The 13,677-nt window shown below is 37.1% G+C and overlaps 1 pseudogene across 1 annotated transcript; it reads right to left on the bottom strand.

The window, feature by feature from the left end:
* Positions 1–1,978: 1,978 nt before the first annotated feature.
* Positions 1,979–2,490, bottom strand: LOC145521317 (large ribosomal subunit protein eL32 pseudogene; annotated as a pseudogene). Its single transcript, XR_014065318.1, has one exon. The product of XR_014065318.1 is annotated as a large ribosomal subunit protein eL32 pseudogene (transcript).
* Positions 2,491–13,677: the final 11,187 nt, after the last annotated feature.

Here is a 13,677-nt window from a genome sequence, read left to right as displayed (position 1 = left end):
TGTGGTGATTCTGTATTTTTACAGGAGTTTGGGTTACAATATGTAATCATTTTGTCTACTCAGTAAATTTTACTAATACAGAAAAATAAATGAAATAGATAATCAACAAGGACCTACTGCACAGCACAGGGACCGCTACTCAATATTCTGTCATAACCTGTATAGGAAGAGAATCTGAAAAAGAACAGATATGTGTATATGTATAATGGAATCATTTTGCTACACCCCTGAAACTAATACAACATTGTAAATCAACTATACCCCAATATAAAATAATTTTAATGTAAAAAACAAAAAAGGAAAAAGAAACTATAAGAAGTATTGAACTCTTATTAATAACCTGCACACAGAAAGGTTTTAGGAGAAATGCTCTGTTGTCTGCAATGCATTAAAAATAAGATGAATTGATGGCTCCATCAAGGGGTGGCTAGAAGTTTAGATATGTGATGAAGCAAGCACAGTGAAATGTTAGTGGAGAATCGAAGTGGTAGGTTTACAGCTGTTCATTGTAAAATTCTTTACAACTGGCTGCATTTCAAAAATTTCCATAATTAAATGTTGGATGAAAAGTGAATACCTAACCATTAAAATAGTTCACCTAGCTACCACTTGAAAGCACTTTACCTCCCTCTAGTAGTCCATGTTCAGAGCCTGCACACACTGCTGGAGCAGAAATTTGCTTTTTCTTGACATCTAGATTTGCAAAAGAACATTTTTTTTCAGCTCTGTTTAAGCCTATAAACTGAGTGAAAAAGTTATGATTTAGGTTCATATCCATCTCTCCACTTTTCATGTCAAAAATTACACATTTCCTCCAATTTGTCTCCTTTCCAAGCCTCTCTGAAACAAAGGAACAACTGACTAAAATTTTGTAAATGAGCTCTATTGTCCTGCAGGAAGGTCATTCTTTAGGAAAAGAGAGGGATTTGGCTTTTGGAAGTCTTGGTCACTGCACAAATATGTCTCTAACTTAGCATGGAAACAAATGGAAACAGCATGGGAAAAAAAATCAAAGCAGACCATTATGGAACTTGGTGAGTTTTGTAAGCATCACCACTTAAACCATTGCCTAAGATACTGTTAAAGTTGCAGTATGCAGCTATCAAATACTTGAATGTAATAACAACCCAAATCAACATTGATTTGGACTAAAATATTTTTGTGTGACAAATTAATGACTGCCATTCACAAAGCTGAAACAGCAGTCCTTCATTAAAAGAAACTGAGAAAGCCAGAACACCAGAGCAAGCTAATATAAATCAAATTAGAATAGAAGAGCTGGAGCTTGGCAGAATAAATAAAATGATTATTTTTCAAAGCCATAACAATTACTATCTTGATCAAGAAAAGCACTAAAGAGAAACATTCATCAGTCTGAAAGAGTTTTAATAGCTATTAGCATAGATTAAATTTGTGAAGGAAAAAAAATAGCACATAGGCTTGTGCCTTGCTATGGAATCCAAAAACTCAATCAAAGCCTATAAAATGCAGAAATTATTCTAATTAGACAATAACAAGGACTGTTTATTAGAACTGTAATTCAAATGCAAGCTTCCACTTTACATTATCTAGCACTAAAAGGAATAAATTAATTGCTATTAGGAAAGAAGAAATCCTCATTGCTATGTGCTTTATATCTGTGTATAATCAAATAGAAGGTAGGAATCAGATCAATGTTTCTTCTTATAATATCTATGTGAAAGTTATACTTACTAACTACATAGATGAGATAAACTCAGACAAACTAATGATGTTTATTTGAAATTAAAAAAAATGACAGTGATACAAAAAGAAAAATTATAGAGCATATTAAGACTGTAAGCCTTCAAAATTGCCTCCTATGGGAAGAGGACAAACCTCTGCAGCTACAGCCAAAGATAAATTACAGAGAGCTAAAATGAAAAAAAACGACAAGAGAGACGTTCCCACTAAGAAAATCAGAGTGAGGAAACTATGGATTCGGTCTTGATATCTCCCATTTGTTTTGTTTTGTTTTCAGGTTTGATGCTTTGTGAACAAAATGTTCACACGAGCTGTCTATTCATTTTCCTCACTGCGCAGTCTGGCATTGGGATTGGTGATTCTGATGGCCAGCTCGGCTGCTCTTTCCACAATGGCCTTGCGGTTCTTGGAGGAGACGTTGTGAGCAATCTCAGCGCGGTAAGATTTGTTGCACATCAGCAGCACCTCAAGCTCCTTGACGTTGCGGACCAGGAACTCCCGGAAGCCGCTGGACAGCATGTGCTTGGTTTTCTTGTTGCTCCCGTAACCGATGTTGGGCATCAAGATCTGGCCCTTGAATGTTCTGCGCACCCTGTTGTCAATGCCTCTGGGTTTCTGCCAGTTCCGCTTGATTTTGACATATCGGTCTGATTGATGCCGGATGAACTTCTTGGTCCTCTTTTTGACGATCTTGGGCTTCACGAGGGGCCTGAGGGCGGCCATGATGCCGAGTCAGAGATGGCTGCCACCTCCGTAGGCAGCGCCGAGGAAGAGTGGTATCTCCCATTTGGTAAAAATAGAAAACTCTTGTTGAAACAGACACACCATGAACATGGCTAGGATCATGCATAATGCAGTGGTACTGATGCTGACAGGTTCACACAAAGATGCTTCCATTTATTTTTCATGGGCTTGAAAGTTGATCTCTACAGTGGTCCACGGTGTCTTTTTGGCCTAACACATCTCCCAGAGTACTTTGATTTTCTTTGCATCCCAAATAAATCTATCCATTGTGGCCATGCCTCTTAATTGACAAAATTGAAGAGATGGAAAGGAAGCCAAGTTTCTGATTAAATTAATGTGCCAATTTGCTGAATTATGGACGACCTCTTGCAAACCCCAGATGGATCCTATGGTTTTTCTAGGACTAGTTTTTTTTTTTTTTTTTTCCTTAACTGAATGAATGATAGTAACCAACTCTGACAAGCTAGGCTTGAAATTAACGGTTATAAGGTTTCATCCTAGGCTCCCCAAGGTAGAATCACTTGGTTACCCTCCCCAGTCTCATGCCAGAGAACTTTCTTGTTTTTCTGTCTCATCATCACTTCTCCATTGCACATTCACTCACGTACTTCAGTCTCTAGAAACTACCTATGTACTAGAGACTAAAGAAACTCTGGAGCCAATTGGAATACCGAAGCACTGTAGTATCACTACCAAGGAGGAAGCCTCTAGATTAGGCAGCAGAAGTAAAATGCTGACATAGTTTCCAGTATCTTTAATGTAGTGGGGAAGTCAGCTTTCTGCATGGTATGTGGGTGGGGGTATTGGGTGTAGGTTTTAATTCTGAACTACAATGTTTCCATCTGGATATTATTTGCACAGTTTACAAATCACAGACTCCTGGAAGGGCCATGTAGGCCCCCCATGAGAGGCTATTGAAAAGGGACATGTGACCATTGTAATTTCAAGTTTGCACCAAGTTCAGGGCCTGGTACAAAGATCAAGAATGCTATATAAAGGGTTTCCTTTAGGATATCTGACGTGAGAGCAAGTCTTTGTTTCCTTCCAAAATCTCACTGAAATGACAGAAGAGTAGAATCTAAAGTATGAACATCTATTTTAAGAAGATAACTGACAATTTTTTCTTTTTTGGAGTATTTTAACTTGACAGTTGTAAGCCCCACACATCGAAAACAGGTTTAACTTAACAATGTGGACAGGGTTTAAAGGAAATCAGAACCATGCCAATTATGTTGAAAATGACAGTCTTTCCCATTAGAAAAATTATACAAGGGCAAGATATAAAATTTGACTTAGTGAACCATTTGTATAAAAATGACCTGGGGATTGAGTTGACTGTTGCCATAGATGCATTCTGGCATTTGGCACTACTCAGTCTACCCACAGCTCCTGGTGAAAGGGCCAACCAAGGTGGCTGTGTTTGTATTATGACCATTTATTCTCCTGCCAGTGGCTAATTGGAGCAGTGTGACCCAAGGTGAACAAACCAAAAATTAAACAATGATAATCAGATTCTTTCTCCCAGGAACTAGGAACTGGGAGACTGGATCAGCTGCATCCCAATTGCTTTGCTTCTCCAAATGTGGTTTGTGGGTCAGCAGCGTCAGTGTCAGCTGGGAACTTTAAAATATACACTCCTTCCCTAGACTGAGTGAACCATTCTTCGCATTTTTTTAAAGATCTCTATGTGATTTGGTGGATATGAAGGTCTGAGAGACACTGAGCAGGACGCTGGGGAGGGGGGTGCTTCAAATGAAAGGTTGTGTAGAAATTGGGTTAGGTTGGCTTCAGAGCACACTGGAGCGAGCACAGGCAAGCCAAAGTTACAAGGAAACAGAAAAGGCTGGAAGAGGCCACGTTGTTAAGAGGAAGATCAGAGTGGAGAGAAGCAGAGATGAGAACCCCTTCGGGGTAAGAGACTAAGAAAGAGCCTAACTTCTTACATTCGTGACCAGTCCTCAGACCCAGAGATCTCTCTCCTCACATCTTGTATGGATGCCCTGTAACCTGTGGCAATGTTACATTCAACACTTCTTTAGGGCTAGTCTCTAATCCCTGATTATTTATGTTTCCTATCTGATGTAGTTGCTATCAGAACTAACAAGATTTAGGAAGCTGAGTGCAAAAGGGGAAAGAAATCACTTAGTTCTCCCAGGATCTGGGCCACATCTGGAGTATGCTTAGATGCTCAGGTGGTGCTAGTGGTAAAGAATCTGCCTGCCAACGCAGGAGACATAAGAGATGCAGGTTCGATCCCTGGGCTAGGACGATCCCTTGGAGGAGCGCATGGCAACCCACTCTAGTATTCTTACCTGGAGAATTCTATGAACAAAGGAGCCTGGTGGGCTACAGTCGATAGGTCGCAAAGAGTCAAACATGACTAAAGTGGACTTAGCACGAGTGTGTTCAGTTTGGGCCTCTCACATCAAAAAGGACACTGCCACCCAGGAATCAGACCTCCAAAGAGGCATAGTCTGAACTATGTCGGCAAGGTCTGAAACGTGATCAAGAGCGGAATGGTCAACAAAAGCAGCAGTATTTGGCTCTTGGAAAGGAAGATTCTCAGGACACATGGTTTGAAAAAGGAGATACTATTTTCTGATATTTTAAGGATTAAATGAAGAATGGGTCTTTCTAGATGTCAGACCCACCCCAGTGGATGAGTTAACAGCTCATATAAGGAAGAATTTTCTTACAACTCAGACAGTATAACAAACTGTCTTTGGGAGTACCAAGCTCCCTGTGACCACAAGTCTCAAGTCAAAAGCTGAAGCCAAAGACCCTCTTCCAAGACTTGGGAGATAAAATCCTACTTTGAGCATGGACCTAGAAGATCTTTAGGGTGTGTTGTATCTCTAAGATGGCTCAGTTGCCGGGCTAGGATTTTAAAGGCTCTTTTCCCTCTTCTGTCCTTGAGCAGACAAAGAGGAACTGCTTTAGGGATCTGAGTGATCATGCAAGTCCAGACTTGGCTATTTGCCTTTATTGTCTGAGAACTCTACTGAGTTTTATGACAGTTTTTGAATAACAAGATGGTAACAATTGTGAGGGAATAAAAAGTCACTTGGAGTCCAAGAGAGAAACAGAAAGAAAGCTATGAGTTTGGAATGAGAAAGGAACAAAAGTTGGTTTCAAGCGTTTTAATATTGCAGAGGGTTAAAAAAGCTGTTAGAGGATCTTGAAGCTTCTGCTTTCTTGCATTTGTGATCTTGATTCCCTCTCTATTTTAATTGCTTAAAAATTATCCCTATCAACTATCTCATGATTGCAGGAAGTACAGACAGCTTCATTATCATTTCCAGCTCAGACCAAACATAAGCAATGCTGTGTGAATCTGTTGAGTAATTTAGCAAACACAGAAAGTTGCATCAGGAATTGAAAGGCAGAATCTAAAACTAAAAGTTAAGGGGAAAGCCTTAACAATGAATTGCTAAAGGTCAGATGTTTTAGAAGAATGAAACAAATCGTATCACCAGAATTTGAATGACTCTTCTCATCATGCTTATAAACATCATTTTTTACTATCCCCATCCAGGTAATTTCTTATGAGACTCCAAATGCTAATTTCTTATTTTTCTATATGTTGCCTCCTACACAGCCTTTCTTTCTTCATAATCTGTGATCTCATTCTTCTTTCTTATCCCTCTATTTGCCAAAACTGTTCAGAGTATGTGGTAAACAGTACTCTGTGCTTCTCCTCATTCTTCCAACTGTGGAGGAAAATTCCCAGTTCAGAAACATGTTAATCCAGCATACATGCTGCATGGCTTCTGCGATCCAGAGTTCAGAAAACCTAACCCAGACAAATGCAAGGAATGTGAATAATTCTGCTTTGGAATCCATGAAATGCTCAATAGAATTGAGGGACAATTTCTTATGTATTCTTTTCACTATTTCTTTTTTGAAATAGTTTTTTTTTTTTTTTGGCAACTGTGAAATACACATTTTCCCCCCACTTCTTGTGTGATGTGATATATGGGTAGTTTACAGAGAAATAATAACAATAGAAATACCTATGTCCCTACCACTGAGACTTAGAGATAGAACACAACCAGACCTCAGAAGCCCTGGATGCCCATCACTGAAGGTCTCCTCTCCAGGTATCAAAGACAACTACCCTTTAGAATTTGTCAATGATTCCCTTGCTTTTCTTTATAAGTTTACCACATAAGCCTACATCACCAAATAGTATATTGTTTAGCTTTACCTGCTTATAACTTTATATAGTGGAATTATTTCATACTTAATTTTTTCTTTTCTGTTTAAATACTGTTTTTCAGATTAATCCACTTTCATGTGGGTAGCTGTACTTCACTTAACAGTATTCTGTAATAAACCTATATGGTAATTTCTTACTCACATCACTGTTGATGGATATTTATATGGGTTCCAGTTTTGTTTTGTTTTTTGCCATTATAAATACTATTGTATGTGCCTTGAGATATATTATTGATGTAAGAGTTTCTCCAGGATATATATCTCAGATTAGAATTGCTAGGTTGTAAAATATGAACATGTTCAAACTTGGTTGGTGATGCCAACGTGATTATACCAATTATCACCCCACCAGCAGAGAGTACTGGTTGTTCCATACTTCTTGGCAACACTTAGACTACACTGACTTAAACATTTTTCCCAGTGGTTGAGAGAGAAATGATCTCTCCTTGTGGTTTGATTTCCCTGGCTACTAAGGGGATTAATTGTCTCTTCATGTGGTTTTTTTTAATTTATTTTAATTAGAGGCTAATTACCTTACAATATTGTAGTGGTTTTGCCATACATTCACATGAATCAGCCATGGGTGTACATGTGTTCCCCATCCTAACCCTCCCCATCCCATCCCTCAGGGTCATCCCAGTGCACCAGCCCTGAGCACCCGGTCTCATGCATCAAACCTGGACTGACGATCTATTTCACATATGATAATATGTATGTTTCAGTGCAGTGGTTTTGAGGTCACATCTGTGTTCTCTTCCCTGCCTTTCTTTCTATTGCGCTTTGTTTCCTTCTTTAGGAAGTACTTATATAGTCTAGGTTTACATCCTTTGTCAATTTCAAGCTTCTTTTCAAAGTAACACCTTGCTTTTCTATTCTCTTTATGATGTGCTTTGAGGAACAGAAAAGTTCTTAATTTTAATTATAATTTATTGATATTTTTCTTTCTGAGGTCTTAAGAGATTTTCCTTTAACCCGAGGTTATTAAAATATGATCCTATAAATGTTTGTAAAGGCATTATAGCTTGGCCTTCCACATTTAAGTACACAGTCTACCTTAGATTGATTTTTTTTTGTAAATGTGTCAAGTGGGTATTTGTTTCATTATTTTCTGTACAGAAAACTGATTGTTTTTCAGGAGTGTGTACTGATACTCCATTCTTATCCTACTGATGTGCCACTCTGTCCCATTCTATCATCTTTCAAGTTTTTTTATATCGGTATTTTGTATTTTATTTGTCCATTGTTATTAATATATTCCTACAATGATATTACATCTCTTAATGGCTATTGGTTTGTAAATAATTTCTGGTATCTGATAGATCAAGTCCTCCTAGTTAATTCTTTTTAACTTTTGTTTTGTAAATAAGCTTATTTGTGTTATCTTTTAGATTCCTTATATAAGTGATATCTTATGGTATTTATCTTTATCTGACTCACTTCACTTAGTGTGATAATCTCTAGGTCTATCCATGTTGCTGCATATGACCTGATTCATTATTTCATTCTTTTTATGACTGAATAATATTCCATTATATAAACAAACCACATCTTCTTTATCCATTCATCTGTTGATGGCCACTTAGATCGTTCATGAGTAACTTTTGACTTTGTTTATTTAAGTTTACTTACATATTTGTTCTTTTAATTGTTCTTCATTTCTTATATTTTCATGATTTGACCTGGTATCATTTTACTTCTGTCTGAAAAATCACTAGTATTTCCGCTGGTACATGTCTTCTGGTGTCCAATTGTCTGTTTTTGCTATCCAAAGTTTTGATTTTTGCCTTCCTTTTTTCACCAATATTTTTGCTGGATCTAGAAATACATTTATTTTCTTTTAACACTTTAAATATATTATTCCATTTTCTTCTGACTTTTATCACTTCTGTTACCTGTCTTTTTAAAGTATATTTTTTAAAATTTCTGGATGCTTTAAAAATTTTATTTTTTGTATTTAAGTTTTTAAATATTTATCTTCTTTAATTTTACAGCATTTCTTTAATCTGCACTTATTAAATTCTTCTTTTAATTTGTTACTGTTATGCTTATTGGTTTAAATATTTAACCAAATTTTCATTTATCATATAATTTCCATTTGGTCATTTTAAGCTATCTCTTTAATTTCTGAATTCATTAGTTAATATTTTGTTAAGACATTTTGCATCTATACTCATAATTGAGTTTGATTTATAAGCATTCTTTCTTGTACTTTACTTGTCTACTTTAGAAATAAGAATTATATTAGCCCCATAACAGGGCTTCCCAGGTGTGTTGATGTAGGCAACACAGGAGACACAAGTTTCATCTCCGGGTCAGGAAGATGCCCTGGAATGGGGCATAGCAACCCACGCCAGCATTCTTGCCTGGAAATCCTGGACAGGGGACCCTGGTGGGGTACAGTTCATGGGGTCCCAAAGAGTCAGACATGACTTCGTGACTGAACAACAACCCCATGAAACGAGTTAGGCAGTGTTTTCCTTTAAAATAACTTTTTTTTTATTGTTTTATAGAAGTTTTAGTTTCCCAGAAAAATTGGGAGGAAGGCACAAGGTATCCCATATGCCTCTTGCCCCCACACAGGCATAGCCTCCCCCATTTCTGACATCCCCCACCAGAATGGTATATTTGTTACAACTGATGAACTTTCATTGACATATCATAATAACCCAAAGTCCCCAGTTTAAGATTTACTCCTTGGTGGTGTACATTCTTTGAGTTTGGAAAAATGTATGACATGTATCTCCCATTATAGTATCACATAGAGTATTTTCACTGCTTTAAAAATCCTCTGTGCTCCACCTACTCAGGTATCCCTCTCAACCCTTGGAACCACTGATTTTTTTATAGTTTTGCCATTTCCAGAATGCTGTACAGTTGGAATCTACCAGTAGCTTTTTCCAATTGGCTTCTTTTACTTAGGAATTTTTTTTAAGGTTCTTCCTTTTCATAGTTTTGATAGCTCATTTCTTTTCAGTGCTAAATAATATTCCATTATCTGAATTATCACAGTTTATTCATTCACCTATGGAAGGACATCTTGATTGCTTCCAATCAATTTGGCAATTATGAATAAACCTGTTGTAAACACCCATGTGCAGCTTCTGTGTGGAGACAAGCATTCGAAACCTTTAAGTAAATACCAAAAAGTTGATTGCTGGATCATATGATAAGAGTATGTTTAGTTTTATAAGAAATCACCAAACTGTCCAAACTGTGACATGTGAGATCTTAGTCCTGCAACCAAGCATGGAATCCACATGCTCAGTGGTGGAACGGTGGATTCTTAAACACTGGCTTCCCAGGAAAGTCCCTTAAATTTTTAAATTTCTGTAGTGGGTTTAAAACTATTTCTTCCTCTGAAAGTTTGGTAAGCTGATTTTTTTTCCTAGGCAATTGTCCATTTGGCTTAAGTTTAAAATTTTATTATCAAAGTTATTTATACTTTCATTTTTTAAAAAAAATTGATACCATGTCTATAGTTTTATGGTGATTGCAGCCATGAAATTAAAAGACGCTTACTCCTTGGAAGGAAAGTTATGACCAACCTAGACAGCATATTAAAAAGCAGAGACATTACTTTGTCAACAAATGTCCGTCTAGTCAAGGCTATGGTTTTTCCAGTAGTCATGTATGGATATGAGAGTTGGACTATAAAGAAAGCTGAGTGCCAAAGAACTGATGCTTTTGAACTGTGGTGTTGGAGAAGACTCTTGAGAGTCCCTTGGACTGCAAGATCCAACCAGTCAATCCTAAAGGAGATCAGTCCTGGGTGTTCATTGGAAGGTCTGATGTTGAAGCTGAAACTCCAATACTTTAACCACCTGATGTAAAGAACTGACTCATTTGTAAGGACCCTGATGCTAGGAAAGATTGAGGGCAGGAGGAGAAGGGGACGACAGAGGATGAGATGGTTGGATGGCATCACTGACTCAATGGACATGGGTTTGGGTGGACTCTGGGAGTTGGTGACAGACATGGACGCCTGGCGTGCTGCGGTTCATGGGGTCGCAAAGAGTCGGACACAACTGAGCGACTGAACTGAACTGAACTATAGTTTTATGCTCTTTTCATCCATAACATTATATAGTTTTTCCTTCTTTTTTCCTCTGATTACTTTTGTCATATAGTTGTTAAATTTTTCTCAAACAACTATATTTTGGCTTTTAAATTTTTCTTATGTTTTTTTCTCTATTTCAGTAATTTCTGCTCTTTGTATCTTTGGTTATACTTACTTTAGATTTACTCTGTTTTTTAAAAATTTCTAAGGTTGAGTGCTTCTCAACTCACTAACTTTCTTTTTTCTTATATAAAATAAAGACATAAAGGTATAAAATTCCCTCTAAATGTCAGTTTAGTTATATACCATAAACTGTGGTACACAGAATTGTCACAATTGTTCAGGTCCATTCTGATTATAATTTCTACTATGATTTCATCTTTCACCCACAAGTTACTTAGAAATGTTTTTGTAATTTCCAAGCATACTCATTATTGCTTATCATTTAACTCTTAATTTCATTACGGTCAGAGAATATGGTTTATATTACCACATTCATGTGGTCTTGTGAAACTTGTTGAAGATACATTATGGACTAGTAAATATTAACACTCATGAATTTCTATGCATACTATATATATCCGATTGTAAAAATTATATTTAAAGTCTCCTATATCCTTACTAATTTATCTCCTAAGTTTATTAACTACCAAGAGCAGTATGATACAATCTCCTAATGTGATAGAGTTTTCTTTAATACTTCTTACGAGTTGTCAATTTTTTGCTTTATATATTTGAGGCACGGTTCTAAGTTTATATGATTTTTGAATTATATTTCTGACAAATTGAACATTTTTTCACTATTAAGTAACTTTTACCTCTAGTAATGTATTTTATTATTCATCTTCATTTTGCTTCAGCTTTGGACACAATCTGGCTTTAAGAATAAGTAAAATGGAAAGAATGTCTACCCCACTAACTTTATAGTTTGGGTGTGAGAATTAATGAGATCAAATAAGATAATGAATATAAAAGTCCTTAGTAAATTAAGAAGTACAATGCAAATGTAAGATAGAACTCAGGAGAAAAATATCTTAATAACACAGATATAAAGGTTTTTTGACCCCAGTATAAACAATCATATATCCACATCTATGGGACTAGGTGGGCTTAAATAAGATTTGAGTACAAATGGTTTAAAAGCTCAATCACAGTCCAGGCATTACTAAAGTTTTTAAAATGGTATTTCCTTATCATTGAAGCAACAGGTATAAATACTAAAAGCAGGAAATAATAATGAAAAATTTGGAAAGTTACTGATGACAGAGATCAAGTGGTTTTAGAATTCTAACTGTATAATTTCCTACTGATTATTAGAAGCTACCACCTGCACAGTTATCTATGCTTATGCTGCACAGTGTTGTCTCATACTAATGTAGTCATGAATTAATGTTCTCATTAATTTTCTTTATCCAATGCATAAAACTTGAAAAATAAAAGACCAACTTGTTCCAAAGATAGATATCTAAGGCGGTGATTTTAATGTAAAAACAAAATTGAATATTCAGTATGCATTGATATTTGCATATAATGCCTCTTAAAATTTTGACCCAGGGGTTTAGGGCTCTGCTCTCTGCCCCAACTTCATGCTCCACTTGCCTGGGTTACAAGTAGTACAAATAAGGTCACCATAATGGCAACTTTTCTATTAATGTCACGAACCTCCATCCATAGTTCATCAGGCACTCTGTCTATCAAGATCTAGTCCCTTAAATCTATTTCTCACTTCCACTATATAGTCATAAGGGATTTGATTTAGGTCATACCTGAATGGTCTAGTGGTTTTCCCCACTTTCTTCAATTTCAGTCTGAATTTAGCAATAAGGAGTTCATGATCTGAGCCACAGTCAGCTCCCGGTCTTGTTTTTGCTGACTGTATAGAGCTTCTCCATCTTTGGCTGCAAAGAATACAATCAATCTGATTTCGGTGTTGACCATCTGGTGATGTCCATGTGTAGAGTCTTCTCTTGTGTTGTTGGAAGAGGCTGTTTGCTATGACCAGTGCGTTCTCTTAGCAACACTCTATTAGCCTTTGCCCTGTTTCATTCTGTACTCCTAGGCCAAATTTGCCTGTTACTCCAGGTGTTTCTTGACTTCCTACTTTTGCATTCCAGTCCCCTATAATGAAAAGGACATCTTTTGTGGCTGTTAGTTCTAGAAGGTCTTGTATGTCTTCATAGAACCGTTCAACTTCAGCTTCTTCAGCGTTACTGGTTGGGGTATAGACTTGGATTACCATGATATTGAATGGTTTGCCTTGGAAATAGAAATCATTCTGTCATTTTTGAGATTGCATCCAAGTACTGCATTTCAGACTTTTTTGTTGACTATGATGGCTACTCCATTTCTTCTAAGGGATTCCTGCCCACAGTAGTAGATATAATGGTCATCTGAGTTAAATTCACCCATTCCAGTCCATCTTAGTTCGCTGATTCCTAGAAGGTCAATGTTCACTCTTGCCATCTCCTGTTTACCACTTCCAATTTGCTTTGATTCATGGACCTAACATTCCAGGTTCCTATGCAATATTGCTCTTTACAGCAATGACCCTTGCTTCTGCAAGTCCCATCCACAACTGGGTGTTGTTTTTGCTTTGGCTCTATCCCTTCATTCTTTCTGGAGTTATTTCTCCACTAATCTCCAGTAGCATATTGGGCACCTACCAACCTGGGGAGTTCATTTTTCAGTGTCCTATCTTTTCGCCTTTTCATACTGTTCATGGGGTTCTCAAGGCAAGAATACTGAAGTGGTTTGCCATTTCCTTCTCCAGTGGACCACATTCTGTCAGACCTCTCCACCATGACCGTCTGTCTTGAGTGGCCCCACATGGCATGGCTTAGTTTCATTGAGTTAGACAAGGCTGTGGTCCATGTGATCAGATTGGCTAGTTGTCTGTGATTGTGGTTTCAGTCTGTCTGCCCTCTTATGCCCCTCTG

This window comes from Giraffa tippelskirchi, chromosome 1 (genome assembly GCF_054371585.1).
Source record: "Giraffa tippelskirchi isolate mGirTip1 chromosome 1, T2T-mGirTip1v1.2.pri, whole genome shotgun sequence".
Taxonomy (NCBI): domain Eukaryota; kingdom Metazoa; phylum Chordata; class Mammalia; order Artiodactyla; family Giraffidae; genus Giraffa; species Giraffa tippelskirchi.
Note: the sequence above shows the minus strand (reverse complement) of the source record. Positions and strands in the feature narration are given on the sequence as shown.